Raw genomic sequence first — 24,975 nt, 5'->3', positions numbered from 1 at the left:
CTGAGTATTATCAACTGGTGGATGGTTAATCAGAAAATTCATGAAAATTACTTATGAGTTAAAAAGAATAATGTAGATCTATATGTACTGGTTGGAAAGATATTCCAGTATATTGTCAAATAAAAGATTTTGCAGAGCAATATACATGATGACTGTTTATTAACAGAATATGCAATTTTAATTTAAAATGTTTTAAGAGTACATCTATGCAAATGCAAGGAAAGAGGCCTGGAAAGATAGACATAAACGGTTAACAATGGTTCTCTTTAAAAACTAGAATTGGATGTGGGGAAGGCTGAAAATTGATACAGATTTTACCCTATACAATTTAAACAACAAAAATAATTTTCAGCATATTTTTTAAAAGACTAGTTTTTCTCATCATAGGGAAATCCCAGATGAAGAAGTGAGATATAAGCATCATTAAAGTCAAAATGAAAGCTGCCTGCTGCATGAGGAGGAAGGGGATAAGATTGTTGATGTAAGCCACATGGTTCACTTTAGAGAACACAGTAAAAGCAATCACTCCGCCTCCCACCAACATGAAAAAAGTTCTTCATGGGAAACCAAGAACAGTTCCAGCTTTGACAGAGCCTGATCTTAATTCTTTTTAAGGAAAAATAATACCAAATTACAGTAATAAAAGTAGGAACAGGATTTTAGAAGAAGGCTGGTGCAAGTAAGGGATTCTAGAGCTCAAATTTCATTAGCTTTATGGCAAACTTGCATGTGGAAGGAACATAATTGAATACCACATACATTTTGGATGCAATAATGCAAGTATTTCTGGTTGGAGAAGACAGGGAGTATAACTAATGAATAACCATGTGCTGTTTATGAGAGGACTGTATGTTGCCAGTGATTTTTTTTTGTATGTTTTTAATTGGAGTTCGATTTGCCAACATGTAGCATAACACCCAGTGCTCATCCCTTCAAGTGCCCCCCTCAGTGCCCGTCACCCAGTCACCCCATCCCCCCACCCACCTCCCCTTCCACCACCCCTTGTTCGTTTCCCAGAGTTAGGAGTCTCTCATGTTCTGTCTCCCTCACTGATATTTCCCACTCATTTTCTCTCCTTTCCCCTTTATTCCCTGTCACTAATTTTTATATTCCCCAAATGAATGAGTCCATATAATGTTTGTCTTTCTCCGATGACTTACTTCACTCAACATAATATCCTCCAGTTCCATCCACGTTGAAGCAAATCGTGGGTATTCATCGTTTCTAATTGTAGCCAGTGATTTTATTTTAATTTATAGCCTGAAAATTTTTATATGTATTCAAACTATAAACTATTTAAAGTTCACATCCATGTCTTATGGTAAACTCCAAGAACACAAGACGAACACAGCTAATATTTTTTCTTTTTTTTAAATTTTTTTTATTCATTTATTCGAGAGAGGCAGAGACACAGGCTCCCTGGAGGGAGCCCAATGTGGGACTCGATCCCAGGTCTCCAGGGTCAAAGCCTGGGCGGAAGGGAGGCACTAAACCACTGGGCCACCGGGGCATCCTTAATACTTTTTTCAACTAATATTTTTTCAACTGAAAATTTCTTCCTGCTTTAATAAAATGTCTTGTGGTAGGTTCATCTTTTTTTAAGCCTTTACATATCATTTGCCATTCTTTGGATACATTATCATAAGAGTATAAGAATATACTCATTCAGAAATGTATTATAGCCTAGCCAGGAGGCATATCAGACCAGGGAATCTAAGTCAAGGTAGAAGTAAAAGGTCTGAATATTTCATGAAATCAGGAATCTTGGCTTGTTAACCATTCAGGCCCAATGTCTATTGCCTGTCAGCACAATGAACCATGATGATGGCTACCATGCATTGTATTGACTACCATGTATTCAGCCAGATTCTGTGATAGGTGCTTCACAGACAGTATCCTTCTCTGTAGTCCTCTTGGGAAGGATTATTATTACTATTCTCTTTATTAATGAGTAAAATGAGGCTTGATTAGGTGACTAACACAAAGCTACACAAGTTTTAAGTGGCATAGCCTGATAATTCTGTTTCCTAGGAAGACCTCAATAAATATTGGTTATGGGCATACTTCTTTAAATGGAAAGAAGAGAGGGGAGACAGCAAGAAGGAAAGGAGGACACAAGTAGATGACAAGACCCCATGGCATTCACTTTCAGGAAGAAAACCATTTCTCTGAGGGTAATGATGGATGAAATCAACCCAGCCTTCTTGCTGCCTATATGCTGAGTAGATTATCAGGACAGACCCAGATAACAAGAAGGTTTCCCTTTCAGTTTATTTTGCACTACTCTTCACTTTGCTCTCTCTTCTCTGGTCACTCTGGTTATTCTCCAAGGTGGTGTCAAGCAGTCCTCTTCCTGGCTCAGAGGTTGTCTGTCAACACTCATTACCATCAAGCTGTCCATTGTTCTGGTGCTCTTTATTCCTTTGGCTTTTATCATATTGCTACCTCCAGGTCACAGGAACTTTGATGAGGCTGTGAGAGACACAGTCATCTCCTGAGAGCTAGCCACTTCCTAGGGACACAGCCATGGAAGCACCACATAGATCCCCTGCAGGGATCCTTATAGAATTTTATCCTCCTTTCCTAGTTGGGGTTCTTTGCTTCTTCTCTCCTGGTCCTCAAGAATCTTTCCCTGGTTGAGGATGATATCATTCACTGAGAAGGAACATAATAAAATTATTAGGTTTGAGTCAGAAGACCACAGGTTGTCTTCTGGTGTGATGAGTTGTGGTACCTTTGGGATCCCTAACAGGAGACACAAAAAAGGTAACTGGATATACAAGACTGGAGCTTTCTTGGCTAACTTTCTATAGAGTTCAGTGGAGAAAAGTCCATTATTTTCCCACTTAACCATTTCCAATATGGGCATATTGCTTACCATTATTACCATTACCAATATGGGCATATCTTCTTACCATTTAATAGTTTATAGGGCCAAGCATATTTATATCCAGTACCCTATTTGGTTCTCTAGTTTTACCAGTATTCTGAAAACGACTTACAGTTTCATTTTAGAAAAAGACAAGAACATAAATTCAACTAATTTTTTTTTCTGTGGGAATAGTTAAGGCCCATGAACTTATATAAAAGCTCGTTGAGTTTAAAACAAAGTATTGCAAGTGAAGAAAATTATGTTCTTGGCAATCACTGTCTCATTTTCTTCCTCTTTTTTTTAAGATTTTATTTATTCATAAGAGATGGAGACAGAGAGGCAGAGACACAGGCAGAAGGAGAAGCAGGCTCCCTGTGAGGAGCCCAATATGGGACTCGATTCCAGGACCCCGGGATCACGCCCCGAGCCAAAGGCAGAAGCTCAACCACTGAGCCACACAGGTGCCCCTCAATGTCTCATTTTCAACTGACCACAATCTCTTTTCTGTTTCACCTGCTTCCTAAAATGCATTGTTGGACAAAAAAAAAAAAAGGCTTATAAAATATATAAGAAATTCTAAGAAACTTTCATTCAAAAAAACTGCTGAGTTAATCCTTAGAAATTACCAGCTGGTTAACCTATCCTCAAGCTCCATGATATTACCTCCTGCTGAAAAGCTCCCCAAGAGGGGGGAGAACCCCAAATTGGCTTATTGAATAAAAAGTTTGTTATAAACATGGTTATAAAACCATGCCATGAATACTCTGTGCTTGCAGTTTTCTGTTTTGTTGATGGATTTTTATTCATGTCATTTGATGGGATAAATTGTAAAACCAGGTCACAGCTCTAGAAAGAGAAAATATAAACTGATAAATAACATAAGGTTTATTGCATTTGAAAGAGGTATACACCAAGAGCAGAGTCACCTGGAAATGCCACAATGATACCACCAGCAGCATCTATAGAGCTGGATACAGAACTTGCAGTTCTGATCAAAGATTCTTATCACCTCATCAGGGTATAACCAACTCACCCTCGTGAGCTCAATCTGCTCTCCTCATTACTGAACATAGAAAAGAGATACTATCATGAAAGTTTCATGTCATTCAGATCTCCTTTTAATGCACAAATCTCAAAATCTAGCCCAAACCTGCTATGGTCTGGAACAGCAAACATTACTTACTACCACCAATATTATAAAATTGTGCAATTTTTCACGATCTTCTAAAATCCAACTTTTCATTGTAGTCCTCCTCTGCGACGTTGAAGTTAGAGGTGATATTTTGGCAAAATTCTAATGACGCTATGGGCAGAGACCGAAAAATGGCCAGTCCCTACCTTGTTCACTCAATCAACCTCCCTGAGAAAAATTGGACTGAGGGAATTACATGTAAAATATACAGAAGACTGAGAGCCAATGTAAAACTTAAATTATAGCTGGAAAGACATTCAATACCCCTAGTACAATGAGTCTTTGTTTAGGCTCCTGTTTTCGCCATCTACCCTCATGTGTTCCCACCACAATCTGAGATGGTGTAGTCCCCAAAGTAGGGATGAATTACAGCCCTATCCGTATGCAGGGGGGATATGCCTTCCTTCCTAACATGGCCCACCAAATGGCCTGACCAACTTGATTAGTAAAAAATTCTTCCTTGGTTGTATATAGCCAGCAGGTCTGGGCTGAGTCCAGTCTGATGCAGAATAGCTCTAGAGTGAATAATGGCTTTATTCAAGACCAATTGATATTAATTGTCACAGTCAAAATATTGCCATGTTTTTTTCTTAAGTGTTTATCATGTGGCATATTAAAAATTAGTTAATTGGAATATGATAAAATATTATATACAAGACACTAGACTAAGTGCTAAGGAGAAAATGGCAATAAGTAAACACTTAAGCACTCTCTTCTAAGGAGTTACAATCTGGAAAAAAACATAAGAAAAGTAATTTATTCAATAAGTATATCTACACTATTGCCACACAAAATGTGATGAGCACAGAGAAGGTAATGAGAATTCAGAACGGGAGTCCCTTTTGGACTGAAAATACAGAGAGTGATGGAAAGGGGGCCATGTTAGAAGGGACAGCACACACCAAGGTACGGAAGTGGGAAGGCACAAGGAGGGGTGAGAAAACATCAAGACATCCAGTTTTGTTGGGATATAGGGACTTTGTAAGGTTCTGGCTACCCTATTGCCTGGAGAGAAGCATCAAGAGGCCTTAAAATCCTTACAAGGGACTTACCTGGGTTAAGATACTGCTAGAGAAAAAAGAGGATGACAAGCCTCCTCCCCACTGTTCCAGGCCCCATTTGTGCTGGAGGGCTAGATTCTTCTCATCAGTGTAGACAAGTAGCACTCCTTCCCTAAGTATCCATTAAGCATCCTCTAGTTTCCTAAGAGGTTAAACATTCTATTTGATTCAGGAGGCCAGAAACTCTGATTTCCTTCAAGGGCCAAAGCTATCACAGCATGTCAAATGAACTTCAGTGACTTGACCAAGACCAAAGCACAAAAAGGACTATGGGAACCCTACACAGAGCTTACATACTAACCAGAGCACCATGAACTCCAAATCCAAGGAGTCCATGAACTTGGATAGTAAAAAAAATGCATCTTTATTTTCACTGATCTTTAACAACAACATAGTATTTACTTTTATTACAAACCAAAGCAGTGTTAGCAGTGACTTTATCACTAATAGAAAATAGATATTTTCATATCATATCATAGCTCTTGCTGTTAATCCAAAATGTCATTTTATCACCATTCCAAAATTGGCTATCAGAGGTGCCACTGGATCTTGTTATTAAATGTGTACAGAAGCACAATTTTTAAAAAATTGGTTAACTGTATTTCATTACAGTTATTGTATTTCATTACAATTAGTCTTCTTTATAATCTTTTGTATTTTATATTATGCACTTAAATATGTGGTCCCGGAAAAGGCCCACAGGATTCAGACTGCCAAAGAGGTTCATGGCACCAAAAAATTTAAAACTTCCAGTCATAATGGAGTAAGGAATTTGGCCTAAGAGTTGACTTTAGCACCAAATTTGATAAACAGATAGGAATTTGTTCCACATATGGCAGAGTAGTCCAGAAGGTAACTGGAGTGGGGGATGAAAAAGGACCACAGTTGCCCTCTAAGTACATCCTCCAAAGTGACACCATTTTTTTAAGGTAATGTACTGAGTCAATCATTTTTTAAGATTGTGATGAAAAAGTCAAGATAATTCATAGGAATACAGAATTTTGAAACACTGAGAGAAGTTAATCAAAGGTGACATCTTTTTAAGCATTTGTTTAGTCAAAAGTCTTTGCCCTGCCTTTTGTCTCAGTCCAACCCCAAGCTTCACTTATATGTCTCTTAATTAACAGATATTTGTACTTGTTTCCATCCAACTGCTCTGTATACATGTGAACCCTCTTGAGTGGGGGAGGGGGAATAGGTATGGTACCATGGGGGAATGGCAGCTTATGAATTGAAAGAGACCACTGAAAACTTGGATATTTACAGGATCTTCCTGAATATCATTCAGAAGGAATATTCTCTCAACTCATAATGTTATGATCACATGGACAAATTGGCTGACATCCTCCATGAAGACAGCAAGATTTTAAGTAGAGCTGCTTACCTGATTGCTAAATACAAGATCAAAACAGGTGGGGAAAGTGTAATATGGGGGGAGAGATTATGACTGGTGTGGGTGTACAGCATAAAAGGAATCTCATACTTTTCCATTTGCATGTGTCCATTTACAGATCTTTGGTCCTCCAGCTGTGTGGCAAAATGACCTTGGGCTCCTTGGATGCCTGGCGTCAGCAGAACCGGTGCTGAGAAGAGAAGAAAACTGAATGAAAAGGCTGTGGGGCTAAGGACAGCTTTAAGTTCTGCAGAAGAGATTATGTGCCCACAGCAGCTGTGGGCAATGATTAGAACTAAGAGTTGTGGAGATATATAAGGCACTGAGGATTCTCAAAACCAACAAGGAGGAACTATGAGGAGGTAAGACCAACTAAATTGTCTTTGGCCAAGGAGTCAGAAGCTTAAGTGATGGAAATTTGGACATTGCCATAAGTGGCCTCATTTTAGTAATAGGGCCATTCCCATTACATACTCAATAGCGAGTCAAATCTATAGATTGTTGGCTCTGGGTGACCCACATGAAATAGGGGAAAAGGGCACTAACTAGATTTTGTGTTCAACTCATTATTACGTACTCCTCTTCTCTCTACTTTTGAGGCAAAGCATCCAGCCTGGTTTTTGGAACCACGACATAATGAAAAGTCTTACATAATATGGAACTTCTAGTTATGGAACCACAGTTTAGAGAACAATAACGTGACAAACAACCCAGATCGTCTCTTCTCACTTCTCCCTTGAGAGATAATAATGAGAAAATAGTTCAGAGGATGACCAGAACATATAATGGGAGGTCTGTGAAACCATGCAGGTACCCCTGCCACATCTACCTCCTAAGACATCTCCTCTTGGTTGGTCTAGGGGAAAAGATAGATCAGTGATAAAATAAACTACTCATAGAGAAAAAGAAGACAACTACTCCCTTCATTTTGTAGATAAATAAAAATTTAAAAGTAAATCCAATGTTTTGATTTTAAAATTTCCCCACTTTATAAGGATATCAAAGCAGGAAGAATTTGGGGGAAAAAAAGAGAATTGTCCTATAGAGCAGGAAAGAATGATAGGTTTAGGTTAATAGAAACAGTATTAAGTTCTTTGTCACTCTTGCTAAAAGGTCCTCAATTATGGGAATATCTAATTAAGTACACACTCTTTTATGATAATTGACACTGTAAAACTAGGAACAGTGAGAATATGGAAGAGTAAGGAATGTGAGAAACGAAAAATGTAAAATAATTTTACATTTTCTTTAATAATTGCTTATGTCTTTTCAAAGAGAAGAAAGCTGAGGCCTCAGATATTGAAAAAAGTAAATTTGAGGTCATTCTTTTTTCAATAGAAATTTCTCCCTGTATCCATCACCAAATAGCATGCCTTGAAAATTTAATTGAATATTTTCTATGCCTAGGGAGCCGTGAATAAAGGCAACAAGGACAGTAAATAATAATTCAAGGTCCTTTGGAAATCTTAACTTTCAAGTAAACGGCAATACAATACTTCTAAGTTGAAAATAACAAATTTAAATTGTTTAGTACTTTCAGTAAACATAATCTAACATTATACTGGTACTGCATATGAAGGAAAGTACTGTGAACAAGGAGAGATGAGCCTCATTCTTTATGTATTTTTCTTTTCTTTATTGCTCAAGGGAAAAAGAGAGCTATTCTCATCAGGGTCATATCCATGAAAGAGAAAAAGGCCATGACAATCAGGAGGGTTGTGCACCGAGTCTATGCTGGCCTTCCATCTGACTGGCCAGGCCCTGGCAATCTCTGCTTTAGGACCTTCATCCTGTCCAGGATAATCACCAGCTATGACACAGACTTTCATGTGGATCAGAGAGAGGCTTTCAATTACATAATGCAGTGAAAAAACCACTAGTCTAGGAGTCTGGAGGTCTGTGACCTGATCCACATTCTGCCACTAACAGCCATGTGACCATAAGTGACCATGTAGGGATCAATTTCCCTACCTATTCATCTGAAATTTGTTCAATTTTTCCCATCCTATACTGTTTGTAAGGGAACAAAGTTTTGCAATCTCTTTCGTCTTCTGGCTTCTACATCCATTCAGACAATGGAAGGCAGTGACTACATATTAGTAGGCAGAGGCAGGAAAATCAAGAGTATTTCTCTCTCTCTCTCTCTCTCTCTCTCTCCCTCTGCTTCCTGTGGCATCTCCAGCAACTACTCCATCTTTCTAGCTCCTGTTGCATAGGCTCTCTGTGGTTCTACTTCTGCTAAGTGATGCTGGTCTCTAGGTTTCAGTAGAACTACCTCCTTTCTTTATTCATCCAATCCACGGGGAGAGCATCTTACAATTCTTTTATAATTTGGGTTGACCCATTACCTCTCCTCTTCCAATTCTCAATTTCTCTATCATCCATGTTATAAATCCTTGCATTAAGTTCCCTCTATATAAATACTTAGTTTTCTGTTTTCCTGTTTGTAAAATAAGTTGCTATACACAAGATCAATATACAAAAATTAATTTTGCTTCTCTCTAACAACAAAGATTTAGAAAATGAAGTTTAAAAAATACTATTTGCAATAGTGTCAAAAATATAAAATATATAGGACAAAAACTAATGAAAGATATTTAAGTCTCCTGCACAGAAAACTATAAAACACTATAAGAGAAATTGGGGAAAAAATCTAAATAATTAAAAAGAATTATTTTTATATGGAACTTACAAGCACTAACTCTAAAAGAAAAGTTGATAAATTAATGCTATAATAGATTTAGAGCTTCTAGCCATAAAAAATGCATTATTAACAAGGAAAAGTAAACCATAAAATAAATAAACATAAAACATATATATGTGTTGCATATCTATCTATACATATATATGTAGATATATGTACATATATATATGTAGATACTCATATGTATATATGTATCAATCTACATATATACGAGGAAAAGACAGACAATGCAATAGAAAAATGCACAATTTCAAAAGTAAAAGCCAAAAGGGATGCCCAGGTGGCACAGTCAGTTAAGTGTCTGACTCTTGATCTTAGCTCAGGCCTTGATCACAGGGTTGCAAGATTGAGCCCTGTGTTGGGCTCCACGCTGGGTGTAGAATCTACTTTTTTTTTTAAAAAGTAAAAGCAAAAGCTCATAAAGGTATTCTGAAAGCAAATAGTAGGCTGCTAAAATTTTAAGGAAACATACTGCAGTATTTCAAGAGGAAAATGAATCTCTGAACAAAACTTTTGAAATATATAGATTTATACTTTGAAACATGAAGTACATATATATTTCATATATATATTTATAAGCTTATACATGTGTATATATAAAAGTTATGCTGAGTGGGAGTCCATTTTGGTAAGTAATAATATTCACATTAGGAAACATTTAGGCAGAAATGTCTTTGTACTAATTTTCAAAAAGAAAGAGAATTACAGAAGAAAATATTAGGAAAAAAAGAAAAAGAAAAATGGACAAAAAAGTAGAACATAAAGGCTATCCAAATAGCCAGTGAAAGTATAAACAACGAGTGAACTCATTAGTGTTTAAAGGAATGCAAACAGAATATACCACATACCACTACGGTTAAAATTTAAAATACTGACAATACCTAAGATTCGCAACTCTACAGAACAACAGAATCTTCATGAGCTGCTGTGGGAGTATAAATCAGTGCAACAAAGTACTTTGTCATTATTCACTAAAATTAAATATGCTTTCCAATAATTCTGCTCCCTGGTATATACCCAATAGAAACCATACCTATGTGCCTCAAAAAGCAGACATTAGTTATGATTGCCAAAGGCAAAATACAATCAAAATATTCATCAATAATAAAATGGATATGGACACCTGGGTGACTCAGCAGTTGAGCATCTGCCTTTGGCTCATGGTGTGAGTTTCAGAATAGAATCCCACATCAGGCTCCCCACAGGGAGCCTGCTTCTTCCTCTGCCTGTGTCTCTGCCTCTCTATCTGTGTCTCTCATGAATAAATAAATAAAATCCAAAATAAAATAAAATTAATAATAATAATAAAATGGATAAGTAATAATATATTCCTATAATAGAGCATGATACAGCAGTGAAAATAAAATATAACTATATATAACAATGTGAATAAGTCTCTCGAAATATGGTCAAAAAAGAGAAGCCTGTTTTGGACACATTTGTCTCTACTGGGCTCCATTTGCACTTCCAGGTCCACTGTCCCTCCTTCTCTGCTAATCTCTGTGCCTAGGAGCCCAAGCAGTAAGGACTTCTTCAAATTGGCTATTTGCTTTATGGACTTTGGTCAGATTCCACCAATAAGAGGCAGATGAAAGGGCAGGAGAAGAGAGGTCAGGATATTTGTCCCTTTGGACTCTCTTTGCCAGAGCATAACCAATAGTGGCTAGGTTTCTCTGCCAAAGTCTGCATTTGCTGTTAAGCAGGCTCGCCCCTACAGTGATAGGGAGCACAGGGTTTTCAACTGCTTGCCCCTGCAGGCCTATAGGCAGTAAAGGCTCCCCACATCCCCACTAAGGTTAGCCCTGGAGTACTGCAAAATCCTTCATCAATTTTCTTTAATCTTGCACACAACTTATATATGGTCTCTTTATGAAACTCTTTTAAATCCTTCTTTTGAGGGGTGCCTAAGTGATTTAGTCATTTAAGTGGCTGCCTTTGGCTTAGGTCAGGATCCCAGGGTCCTGGGATCTAGCCTGCAGTCAGGTTCCCTGCTCAGTGGGGAGTCTGCTTCTCCCTCTGCTGTTCCTCTGTTTGTTCTCTCTCTTTCTCTTTCTCATACATACATACATACATAAGTCCATCCGTCTATCCATCCAACCTTCTTTTGAATATGCTATTTGTTTCCTGCCAGGAAACTGACCAATACAAAGCCAGACTCAAAATGCTTACAAAATACATTTATATAAAGTTTTAAAAATAGACAAAATTAAACTACAATTGAGGGAATGCATACATGGGTGATGAAATTATAAAGAAAAGGAAGGTAATAATTACCACAAAAATCAGGAGAGTGGTTAATTTGTGGAAGGGGAGGGAGATACGATTTGGAAGGAACAGATAATGGGATTCTGGGGTGCTGGCAATGTTCTGTTTATTTACCAGAGTGATGGTTATATACTGTTTTACCTTATAATAATTTATTAAGCTGTATATTTATGCTTTGTGCATTTTTACTGTATGGTTGCCATCATTCATCATAAAAACAGCTTAGAAAAATATAAAATAAGAGGGAAATTTTGATTGCTATGTCCCATTAAATGTGCTGCATCCTATTAAGTATGCTACTGTTTTAAGAATAAAGATATCAAGTGTATAAATTAATGAGTCTCTCGCAGTTTGGAGAGAAAAGCAGAAATCAGGAATGTTGAAAATTGTTTCCTCTAACTATACTGAGATTTAACCAGGAAGATGGGCTTACAAGCCTTCAGTTGATATGGTTGACCCAGAGGAAAATAGAACAAAAGGTGAGAACACAGATAGATTCAGAATACTTGAACAAAAGGGACACAATTATAATGAAAAGAAAGAGATCAGAAAAGATTTCAGAAATATATAAAATCAAGTTAATTTTAGTATTGCAAAGGCGTGTGGATACAAAAAGAATACATGATAAATGCATGTTTACTCTGAGTTTGGATAATTAACATGGGAACAATTCCATTTCATATGCTCCTTTAGTTATTAACTTCTGGATAATGCTCATGATATCTCAATAATTAATAGGTAAGTAGAAAATTCAAAATGTTTACTTGCCCAAAGCTATAAAAAATTTATTATAAAAAAAAGGTTAACAGAATACAGTCTATTTTAAGTATGTTTTCTAGCAGGTAAGTTTACCCATTGCCTAAATTAAAAACAAAATGCAAAATATTTGGAAAATAGATACAGGTCATTGGATAAATGCAGACTATCAGTGCAGTCACATTAATACCTTGTTAAGTATCGATGCAATCTACTATGTGGAAAAACTATAGACTCCAATCTAGCACCACTAGTTGCATGTATCAAAACCTTACAGATAATATAAATTACCCATTTGAAAAATAAACAACATTCTAAATGCTATTGTTCCTAGCCTAATGAACCGAGACAAACAATATCTCTGAAAGACTATCAAAAATTGTTCATTAGCCTTAAAACTCATTATAAAGTTTAAAAATAAAAACACATAGTTAGGATTAGAAAATCCCTCTCTTGTGGAGAAGATAACATAGAACACATTTCATTCAATGGAGGAAGGCTTAGTTCTTAACTCAACTGGAGGATATCTTTCTGTATTCCTTGATGGGTTTACTTAGGGTGACTTGAATCCTGGGGCTATAGAACCTATATTGGAATACAATCTTTCCTTTTTTTTAAAGGTGGGGAGGGGCAGAAGGAGAGAGAGAGGGAGAATCTTAAGTAAACTCCACACTAGTGCAGAGTCTGATATGCAGCTAGGTCTCACAACCCTGAGATCATGACTTGAGCCAGAATGAAGAGTCAGATATGTACCCAACTGAGCCACTCAAGAGTTCTGGAATACAATCTGCTACAAAAGCAACATCTCTAGTTGTTTTTTTTTTTTTTTCATTAATCTGGAATATTATAGGAAGTAGAATTTTCCACATGTAAATATTTTGCTATAATCCTTTAATGCTTCCAAGAGAACTAAACTACATATAAGATTTTAAAATTCTACATAGCAATTTAACCTCCACCTGAAATGCCAAATTTTTTACTGCCATTTGTATTTTAATTTTTCTCAATGTTAAATTGTATTTGTTTTTGGAATAGATTTTTATACACAGTTTAAAACTCAAATACACAAGAAAGTGTTCTGTGTAAAATCTCCCCCACTCACTCCACCTCCATCATGCCTCTTTCTTTCCTAGGCAACCAGGTCCTAATCCATGAGCAGTTAGTGTAACTAAGAGAAGCCACCTCAGACATCCAGATTTTAGTCTCTCCCTCCCCACTCTGAGGTAATGGTACCAGAAGGATCCCACTTGCGTCTCCACAAAGATCCTTACAAACAAACCAATCCAGAGAGGCCCTCTATGTCCCTGGGCAGGTTAGGAGGTATCAGCACTTCGTAAAGGCAACAACGATTTAAATGGACTGACCAGACTTTGTGGTCACTGAGTTACCGTGGTCAACACTGGCTGGCTGGCTGGCTGGCTGGCTTCAGCAGCATCACAGAGACAGGGATCTTTCCCAATTCTCAAACTTATTTTAGGAGACTTTTTCCATTAGCAAAGGAACTTGCTTTACTCCTCCTTGTGTTGTCCTGTAGCGTTATTTTCCGATACACTGTTAATTGAGAACCACTTGTAAATATTCTATAAGGTTCCACAAGATTAATGTTTGCCATTGCGGTTGTACTAGGTATATATATTCACATTTGAAATTTTACCCACTTCATGTGGTACAATTGAACAATTTTGTGATGTACATGAAGTCTATTTCTCATGCTAATTTTGCTGACCTTTTGATATGATTGAACTTACTTCAGGAAGAAAGAGAAGGGTGATAGATTGAAGTGTGAAATCTGGTTGGATTTTCAATGTTCATCAGTCATTGCTAAAGGACAAAACTTGAAATGCAAAGATAATCTGGAGATCTCAAAGGATATGCAACAAAAAGAAGTAATTACTTCCTCTGGGCTGGGAAAAGAGGATCAAGGATGCATTTTGCATTCTTGCCCATCTGCCATTTTTTTCCTGAATAAGTGTGTAATGCTCTTTAATATTAAATTATAAACTATTAAACTATATAAGAAGCTATTGTCCCATTTACAGACAGTAAAACTGAAGCAGTGATGGCCTAAGTGACTTTGCAAACTGTATCTCAGAGATTCAGTGGAGAAAAGGAATTTCAAATGGGGTCCCTCCAGATTGTAGTCTATTTTTTAGCCCACTGACTCTCCTGTCTTCTTTTATAAAAGCACTGTATCTTAAAAGCATCTCTCAGAGACACCTCTGAGGTTAATGCCTTAGAAAAACCCATCAAACATAATGACTTTGATAGAGACCATTTCACATTACTTTTACCAATCTATTTTTCTTGGTTCATGCTCTCAAAAATGTCTAACTTTTTCCCAATGACACTGTTCACACTGATTCTAGTTTTTAACAACATAGGCAAAGATTTAAGCTGACCATCTATGAGACAAAAAGAAAATGACAGTAGAATTCAATTCTCCAGGATAGATAGAGAATATGCAATACATCTCCATTTTAGGAACCAGAAGTATTGCATTACACAGCAAACCTACAGCAGCAAGAGGACAATCCTGGCAGCTTCATGAGCTTTGGAGGAATCTCTCTCCTCCTTTGCTCCAACACCACCCCAATTCACCAACCCCAATTCAATGGCTCTAGAGCCACATGGTGTGGATTTTACAGTAAAGAGAAATACAAAATATAGAATACAGAATTTCTAGAGAATAGAGGATTCTAGTGACATATATTTAGCTTAATCCCCTCATAGACAGGACTTAAAAAGGGCCAAATCTTTCAATTCATTAACAAATGATGGGCTCTACTTAAGGATTTGCATCTCCATGAAGAAGTAAGACCATTTGTCTAGTTTATCTGATATTATCTGATACTTTTTCCAGAAGAAAGGTACTGGAGTAGAACTGGGGATCCCCCTCAAGGAGAATATAGGAGGGGAGATCTATATGTGCCAGGTACTTACTGCTGCTCTCTCACCCTCTTTCATTAGAGGTGCTATCTCCCCTCAAATGTAGGTGTTTTACCTCCTCCAAGTCATGTCTTCAGGAGATACAACTTCTCTCTACTCCATGTAGCAACTGGCATGCCCTTGAATCCAGAGAACTGGAGTAAAATGGATTGAGCTGGGCGAGGCAGATCCAACCTTCCACCTGCCAAACAACCTGAAGCAAGGGATTAGGTCTTCAGGGGATAATCAACAAGCCAATTCAGATATGATGAGTCAAAGAGTTCCATCTGGGTCCCATTCCTCAAGGAGATGAGAGTCAAATCATGGAGTATATGCAACCAGGACTAAGAACACCATATAGGCCTAACTATGGGATAGAACTAAACATTAGAAGCATGAAAAGAATGGAACACAGCTAGTCAGAGAGGAAAATACAAAGCATCTGTGTAATTTTAGACTGGAGAATCTATCACTTTTCTATAATTCAGTAGTGGACAGAATACCCAGGGCTGCATCTGACTGGTTTAAACCAGGTATTACTTATTGTAAGATGTCCTCTACATTTCCACCTCAAAAGCCAGTAGGGCTCATCAGAGTCATGTTCTATGCAAAACTAAAGTGCAATTTATTACCTGTAATCTACTTTATCTCTCCTTAGCATGCTTATTGATCAGACTCTTCATTGTAAGCAACAGAATTTGACACTGGCTGATAAAGCAAAAAATATATATATAATAATCCATAGAAGTGTTGGTTGAGAGACCTAGAAGACAGGGGTCAAGAATGAGCTGGGGCACAATGTCAAAAACCATGTTGTGGCTGGCCTATTAAAGAACAATTGCCAGGGCTATGGCCTCACCAAAGATTAGAGAAAACCACTATGGCCACTGTCACCACTGCTCCAGCAAGCAGGAGGCTATACTAAAACCTATTTGCTCATATTGCTCCCTTCTGTATTAGTCTGTCATGGGTATTGTTAATGGTTGAATCCTAGAATACATGTTATAGTTTAGCTGCAAGACAGGTTATTAACTTATGGCTTGACTCTTTGCTGAAGATGTAGGACTCAAAAATTAAAACTTCAAAAGCAGAAAAATTATTCAAAAGATAATGAGCAATTTTTGACAGGGCTACCAAAGTAATTCAATGGAGGGTAAATACTCTTTTCAGCAAATGGTGCTGAACAACTACATATTTACATGCAAAAGAATGAAGTTCAAACCATTCCTCACACCACATACAAAAAATTTACTCCAAATGGAGCATAGGCTTAAGTGTAAGAGCTAAAACTATTAAACATTTAGAAGAAAACATAGGAGTAAATCTTTGTGACCCTGAGTTAAGCAAAGCCTTCTTGGATATGACACCGAAAACAGAAGTGGCCAAAACAAAACAAAACAGAAAATAAAAACATGTCCTTTAAATGATACCATGCAGAAAGTGAAAAGTAACACACAGAAAATGAAAAACCAATGCAAATTATAAATATGTTTTGATTGCTTCCTCTTTGTCTCATTGGTGAGAGAGGGACTCCTGCCCTAGAGTTATGAGGATGGCCAAACATTCAACACCTGACACAAAGCAGATGAGATTGACAGCTGTTCATTGATCACAGACACAGTCCATTGGGAGAAGGATACCATGCCAAGTAGGGCCACATGGGAGTTGAACTCAGGAACTGAGTGTACAATAGGAGCTGTGGAGGGCAATTTTATAGCATCAAGAAGGTAGGATTAGCCGTGGTTCCCAAGAAAGGATGCAATTGGTTTATCTGAATAAATCTATGAGTTGGCAGGAAACTGAAACATGCCATTCAAGAATAAGCAAGAATCACATTCCTTCTGCTTGATATTAAAGGTTGTTTGGCTAATGGACCTTATACACGAGAGCGGAATTGGAAGAGGAATGAGAAGTTAGACTATTCAAAGCCTTTCCAATTTTTCCAGATGTTAAGACAACACATGATATTGAACCTTAATTTTATGTCTTATACCACCATAAGACAACAAGTCTTATAAGGAACTCATGTCCGGGATATATGAAGAACCCTTATAACTGAACAATAAATACAAATAACCCAATTTAGAAATGGATAAATGATTTCAATAGACATTTCCTCAAAGGAGATATAAAAATGATCAATAAGCATATGAAACGATTTTCAACATTATTAGACACTAGGAAAATGCAATGAGATACCACTTCATACTTACTAGGATGATTATAATAATTTTTTAAAAACCAGAAAAAAACATTTGGCAAGGATATAGAGAAATTGGAGTCCTCCTACATTGCTGCAAGGAATGCAAAATGATGTGGCTCTTTGAAAAACAGTTCTGGCAGTTCTTCGAAATGTTAAACATAGAGTTACCAAATGAACCAGCAATTTCACTCCTAAATATATACCCAGGAGAAATGAAGACATATATCCACACAAAAAGTTATATATGAATGTTCACAGCAGAATTATTCATAATAGCCAAAAAATAGAAACAACCCACATGTCCATCAGAACTGTTGAATAAATAAATAAAATGTGGTGTATTTATGCAATAGAATATTATTCAGCAATAAAAAGTGAAGTATTAATACATACTACAGCATAGATAAACCTTGAAAACATGCTAACTGAAGGAAGACAGTTATAAAAACCACCTATTATATGATTCAGTATATAAGAAATGTCCAGAAAAAGTGTGGAGGTTCCTCAAGAAGTTACAAATAGTGCTACCTTATGACCCAGCAATTACACTACTAGGTATCTACCTCCAAAGATACAGATGTAGTGAAGCAACAGAACACTTGTACCCCAATGTTCATTGCAGCAATGTCTATAATAGCCAAACCGTGGAAGGAGTCACAGTGTCCTTCAACAATGAATGGATAAAGAAGATGTGGTATGGGACACCTGGGTGGCTGAGTGGTTTAGAGCCTGCCTTTGGCCCAGGGTGTGATCCTGGAGTCCCAGGATCAAGTCCCAAATCAGGCTTTCTGTATGGAGCCTGCTTCTCCCTCTGCCTATGTCTCTGCCTCTTTCTCTCTCTCTCTCTGTCTCATGAATAAATAAATTTAAAACAAAGAAGATGCGGTGTATATATATATATACAATGGAATATTACTCAGCCATTAGAAAGGTGAATAACTACTACTCACATCGACATGGATGGAACTGGAGGGTATTATGCTGACTGAAATAAGTCAATCAGAGAAAGACAATTATTATATGGTTTTGCTCATATGTGGACTATAAGAGATAGTGAAAGAGACCATAAAGGAAAGGAGGGAAACTGAGTGGGGAAAAATTAGAGAGGGAGACAAACCATGAGAGACCCCTAACTCTGGGAACAAAGGGTTGCAGAAGGGGAGGTGGGTGGGAGATTAGGGTAACTGAGTGATGAGCATTAAGGAAGGCACACGACGAGATGATCACTGGGTGTTACACTATGTGTTGGCAAATTGAATTTAAATAAAATATTTTAAAAAGAAAAAAGAAAGAAATCTCCAGAATAGGCAAAACTGTAGAGACAGAAAGTACATTCCTGATTGCCTGTAGCTGGGGTGTAGTGCAAGAAGTGACTGCTAATTGTTGCGGGTTTCTTTTTGGAGGATGAAAATGTTCTAAAATTGATAGTGATGATGGTTGCACAACTCTATGAATATGTTAAAAACCATGAAATTGTACACTTTAAATGGGTGAATTACACGGCATGTGAATTATTTGAGATATAAAGTTGTTATTTTTTTTAAAGGTATGAGAAGCCTAAATATCACTTATTCCAGTGGTTTTACTATTCTCCTCCAGTATTTACTGGAATCTTCTACTTAAACTATCTTCACAAAATTTAGAAACCCTTTCCTATGATGGACTGACTAGTACATATTTCCTTATAAATCTCCTATAATCTTGCGAATGTTGTTGATGTCAACAACAAAAAACACAGGAGTTAAGAAGATAGGTGAGAACTACAATTTCATTTTTAACCATCTGTGTGTAAACAAGTTTTAGGGAATAGGGTGATAATTTTTTTAGAGAAAGATTACTAGAGACCCACCAGATGAGAAAAATTGCTTCTCAAAAATGTTAGCTAACTTTTCCAAGGTCACACAGCCAAATGATAAAGATATCATGTATTGTAGAAACCTAATACACCATCTGTAGAGGCCAGCCTCTACATGATGGCCCCCAATGATTCTCACCTTCTCTCTGGTATTTACAACCATTTATAATTCCCTCCTCTCTCTTGCATCACTCTGGGAGAAGCTAGGTGAATGTCATGATGGCATTCGAGCAACCTATGGAGAGGTCCATGTAAGAGGAACCAAGGCCTTCTAACAATCACATATGTAAGCTTGGAAGCATAAGTTCCCCTAGCTGAGCCTTCAGATGAGAGTACAGACAGCCTCAGTTGACAGCTTGATGCAACCTCATGAGAAACATGAGCCAGAATCATTCAGCTATGTCCCTCCTGAATCCCTGACCCACAGAAATAGTGTGATAATACATTGTTTTAAGCTACCAGGTTTTGGGGAAATTTATTATGCTATTACAGTAACTAATACACCCTTTATGCTCTTTACACTCTAAAAACTACTTCTTATCTGAGAACTGTTAAATAATTACAATGATTTCCCAGATTACATGGGTTAAAACTCAAATCTCAATTTCTTTGTTCAGGTAAGACTTTGATTTACATTTCTCCATTAAGGAGAGGAAAATTAAATATCACAATATTTGTGTAATTTTTTTCAATCTGATTAGGAGATCTTGCTACCCAATGAGAGCAAGGTATAGCATTCCAAAGTAGGATAACTTCTTAGCTATATTGTTCCTGCTTTTGCTACCAGAGTAATTAAATCCAATCACAGGTTCCAAAGGTTCATTAAATCAAACTGGTACTGTGGACACTACCTTCTGCTGTGTTATCTGCAAACAATGTCACCTATTTTTCTAAATCAATTCTGATTAATTTCCCAAGACCCTCCCAATGTAACAAGGAGCCAGATGGGAAAATACAGAGAAGAAATCAACATATTTTATCCTGTACATTGTGGAAGCAAAATGCACAAGAAGAAAAATATATTCACAGTAAAATTCATTATGACTGACATCCACTGTTCCCCTGGCCTCTTCCCTTCATTTAATGAAGACTCCAGCATCTGGCTCTCAGTCTTCTCCTCTCTCTACATGTCATCATTCTCAGTGACCTCACTAGAAAATAGAAGCAATCAGACAAGACTTAATCACTCTTCTTCCACCGAAACTACCAAAAAAATTGCATCTATAGCCACAATGGAAGTCTCACTCATGCTTCTATGTGTGCTTTGCTCTTCATTTCTTCTTAAATACTCAAGGATTTTATGTCCAATATTTTTCAACCTCTCTTTCCTGGGTTACCAATTACAACCTCTCTTTATATTAATCCCAGAAGTTTATCAGGATGCCTTAATCCCATTTCTCTGAAAATATTCTCTCCTTATCTCATATCCCCCTTTGGCTGATATCCCATTTCTCTGATCCTCCGAGGGAAAATCTCTCAAAGCATATTTGATATTTGGTTTCTCTGTTTTGCCAACTTTCATTTTTTACTTAATCTGCTCTAGTTGGGTTTTGACACCATCATTCCATTAATATTACTTTTATCAATTGGTACTAAATACCACATGTTTTGCCCCATTCGGTGAATATTTTTCTAGCCCCAATTTACTCAATCTCACATTCAATCTGGTAATCACTCTCTCCTTATTGAAATACTCTCTTCCCTTTGTCCTTGGGGGTTTTACAATATCACACTCCCTCTTACTTCTACTGGCTACCTCCACTTAGGCTTCTTTCCTGTCTCTTCCTCTTCTGCCTGTCTTCCAAACGTTGCCTTTTCTCAGGGCTCAGTTCAAGGACATCTCCTCTCTCTCCTGCAAGTTGCTCATCTACTCCCAACATGTGAAAATCCACATACATGCCAAAGAATTCCACATTTATGCCCCCAGATTCATATATCCAACTGTCAACTTGAGATCTCTATTTGCCATTCATGCATATTAAAGTTAACATGTTTAAAGCAGAACTTTTCTTTCCCAAATTATTCTCCCAAGCATCCCCAACCACTTATATACTCAAGCCTGAAAATAGAGTGTTACACATAATTTTGCCTTCTCCTTTGATCTTCATCCATATTCAATCCAAGAAGTTTTCTACAGACTACCTCCAAAATGTGTCTTGAACCTATGCACTTTATGCTGTATACTGTCAACATAGTACCAGCTATGGTACTATCTTTTACCTGGAATACTCCAATGACTCTCCTTTTAAGTCTTTTAAGAGGTAGGTTGTAGAATGGAAAGAGCATCATGGTATATTAATTATCTATTGCTACATAACAAATTTCCCCAATTTCATCTGTCTAAAGTGAGCCCTCACCCCTGTCCCATCTACCAGGCTCTTTAACTAATGATTTCTTCTGATTTTATATATTTTAAATTAAATATCATCTAATTTCCTGACCAGATCCCTTCTTATTCTTCTTTTATAAGTTCTTTAGAATTATAATTATAAATGTATTTACTTGTCAATTGCCTCTCTACCCCTACTAGACTGTAAATTACATAAGCAAACCATATCTTTTTGTTCCTCATCCTAAACCCAGTGTTTAGAATAGTACTTTGAATATATTAAGCTCTCATTAATATTTGTTGAATAATGACAGTGCTATATGAGATTCATTAAATCAAAGAATTTTCAGTTTAAGAACCACAAAATCAAAAGACTTTTATAAGTAACCTGACCATTCTTTTGCAAACAGTACATATGTTATCAGTATGCCTTGCATTTAAGAAATTTGTTAAAAACAATAATGCAAAATTACTACATTCCCATCTCCACCAGCCACATATTTGTGTATGTTTGTATGAGGTTGTGTTTTGTTCCTAAAAGTCTTTTTCTACTCTTCTAATTCCTATTTTCAGCACCTTTTGATTCAGGTTGAACAGGATCTGTCCCAAAAAAAATGCTCTTGATTCCTTTTAGAGTATTTGACCTTAAAAGGCCACCTAGCAGAAGCCTAAAAATGTCAGCATTTCCCCAGATGCAGAGGCTTGTCTCATTTCTTTAACCACTAAACTAAATGATAAATCAAAGATATTCTAAGGGGGGGAAAACTATCAGAAGTCTTACTTGTAAAGTAGAATTGAAGTTGAAAAGAAAGTAAGAATGAGACACAACTATATGGGCATCAGCAGCCACAGGGGAACCCTGCCAAAAAGTCAGAAATAGCTCCTCAAGGGTAACCATTTTCAATCTATTTTATTTCTTTTTATTACTCTTCCTAGGTAACAGAAAACTTCAACTGATTTGAAACCTTTTAACAAATGTGCCTTGTAATATGGTCTATTTATATTCTTATTTTATTTGATTCAATTATTCTCCAATAATTCTCCTGACATTAAAAGTCTTTTTGATGGTTATTCTGTTTTCCATTTCCAAAGTCATTAACCTCCATTCCCTACCCGAGGTAACGGGAATGCTCTGTGAGTGACAACCTTGTTTACAGAGAGCAGGAAAGGACTTGGCAGCTGTTCCAAAGTGTCAAATGAGATAGCCTGAAGAATGCTATAGAAAATGTCACCAAATTGGGAAACGACGTCACACTAACTAGACTGCCTTCTTGTCGTCCACTAATAGAATTCTCTGACGTGTCTCTCTTGAGAAAGATTTGCTAGGAAGGAGGAATGCTGTGTAATTTTTTTTGTACCTTTCATATGACTTTCAAATCTTCAAACTCTCAAGAGCATAAAGATTACCTTAAAATGCAAATAATGAGGGGAAAAAAAACAAACAAAAAGACTAATAATTTGAATTAAAACAGTGACTTTTTGAAAGTAATTTCATTTTTAACATCTCAGAATACTTATACACCAAACTTTTAACACAAAATTGATGCTTTTTATCCATTTCAAAAGGTATATCTGAAAGCATGCCAACGTTTTAATTTGAACTGTCATTACTTACAAAGCATATAATCCAATAGTAATTGGCCAAAGTCTTCTAAAATATTTAAGTTTTCAATTCTCTATTCTCTTGTGACAATTAATCTCTTGGGAAGTTCAATTTGTTTATTCAATAGGCATTTCTTAAACCACTACTATGTGCAGGCACAATTCCAAGCAGTTAAAATAAAATAAAACTAAAAATTCCATTTCTAAACTTTACCAGCCATATCTAAGAGATATCAAATAATTCACAGTCTGGTAAAAAAGAGAGAAAAGAGAATGATTACTACAATAGTAGTCATTGGAACATCAACAAAACTTTGTTTATTCTCTGTGTTTTCTCTAGGCCAAAGTCTCTCTCCTGAACTCTAATCTATTTCTTCTAATCCATGGAATCTCCCATCTTCACTTCAAAATCAGGACATTCAAGACATATTTGCCATTCTTTCCAATCTCAGACTGGTTCCAATCCCCAAATACCTAATTGTCAAATAATAACCGACAATGAACACAAACTATGTATAAAACACTATATTAAGTGTGTTACACTGATTATCTGACTTAACCTTCAAAAAACCCCTATGATATACATCATATTATTAGTCTATTTTATAAATAAGGAAGCTAAGAATTAGAAATGCTAAGTGACATGCCTAAATAACTAGAAAGTAGTAGGTGTAGGCTGGTTTTGAAAATCAGTGCTACACTGTCCAAAAGTCATATGTGTCCATTTGAGCATTTGAAATTTGGCTAATGCAATGAAGAAACCAAAGGTGTTACTTTACTTATTATTTTATTAAGTTAATTAAATTTTAAGGACTGATACTTAACCTAGTTATTGGATATGTGAATATTATTTTTCAAATATAAATCTCATAAAATTTAAATACAGATCAAATATTTCTTTTTTTTTCTTTAAGATTTTATTTTTAAGTAATCTCTACACCCAACATGGGGCTCAAACTTATAACCCTGAGATCAACAGTTACATGCCCCACCAACTGAGCCAATCAGGCACCCCTACAGGTTAAGTATTTCTAATTAAAATTTCACTTCCAAGTTGATATGTGCTATATATAAGTGTAAAATATACATCAGATTCTTTGAAAAAAATGTAAAATATCTCCTTGATACTTTTTTATATTGACTACTATTGAAATGATATTTGAATACACAGCAGTCCCCTCTTGTCCATGGGGAATATGCTCCAATACCCTTAGTAGATCCCTGAAACTACAGATAGTAGTTTAGTAGATCCCTGAAACTACAGATAGTACCAAGTCCTCGATATACTGATTTTTCCTCTATATAATTATGATAAAAATTTATAAATTAGGCACAGTAATGTACTAACAACAATAACTAATAATAGAACAATTGTAACCATACCCTGTAATAAAAGTTATGTGAATGTGGTCTTTCTCTGTCTCTTAAAATATCTTATTTTACTGTACTCACTCCTTCTTTGATGATGTGAGATGGTAAAATTCCTGTGTGATGAGATGAAGTGAGGTGAATAACATGGGCATTGTGACAGCATTAGGCTACTACTGACTTTTGAGGATACATAAAAAGAAGTATTATCTGCTTCCAAACTATGGTTGGCGGCAGGTAATTGACACCACAGAAAGTAAAACTGTGGATAAAGGAGGTCTACGGTATTGGGTTCAATAAATATATCATTATGATTAATTTTACCTGTTTATTTTTGCCTTTTTAATGTGACTATTATATATTTTTTAATTAGTCTCCATTATATTTCTATTGCACAGCACCGGTCTACAGCCTATCCTCTTAACTACTACACTCTCTCAACTCTCAGGA

At 36.5% G+C, this 24,975-nt stretch overlaps 1 long non-coding RNA gene across 3 annotated transcripts; it reads right to left on the bottom strand.

Moving 5' to 3' along the window:
* Positions 1 to 1,441: 1,441 nt before the first annotated feature.
* On the bottom strand, positions 1,442 to 24,653 carry LOC111098164. Of its 3 annotated transcripts, none has more exons than XR_005367422.1 (3): positions 24,610 to 24,653; positions 6,609 to 6,708; positions 1,442 to 2,655 (listed from the first exon to the last, which is right to left on the bottom strand). It is a non-coding gene; the product is annotated as an uncharacterized LOC111098164 (long non-coding RNA). The 3 variants fall into 3 exon arrangements; XR_005367423.1 differs by having other exon boundaries at positions 24,541 to 24,619; XR_005367424.1 differs by lacking the exon at positions 24,610 to 24,653 and adding an exon at positions 13,632 to 13,788.
* Positions 24,654 to 24,975: the final 322 nt, after the last annotated feature.

The sequence above is a fragment of the Canis lupus genome, chromosome 12 (assembly GCF_011100685.1).
Source record: "Canis lupus familiaris isolate Mischka breed German Shepherd chromosome 12, alternate assembly UU_Cfam_GSD_1.0, whole genome shotgun sequence".
Classification (NCBI taxonomy): Eukaryota; Metazoa; Chordata; class Mammalia; order Carnivora; family Canidae; genus Canis; species Canis lupus.
Note: the sequence above shows the minus strand (reverse complement) of the source record. Positions and strands in the feature narration are given on the sequence as shown.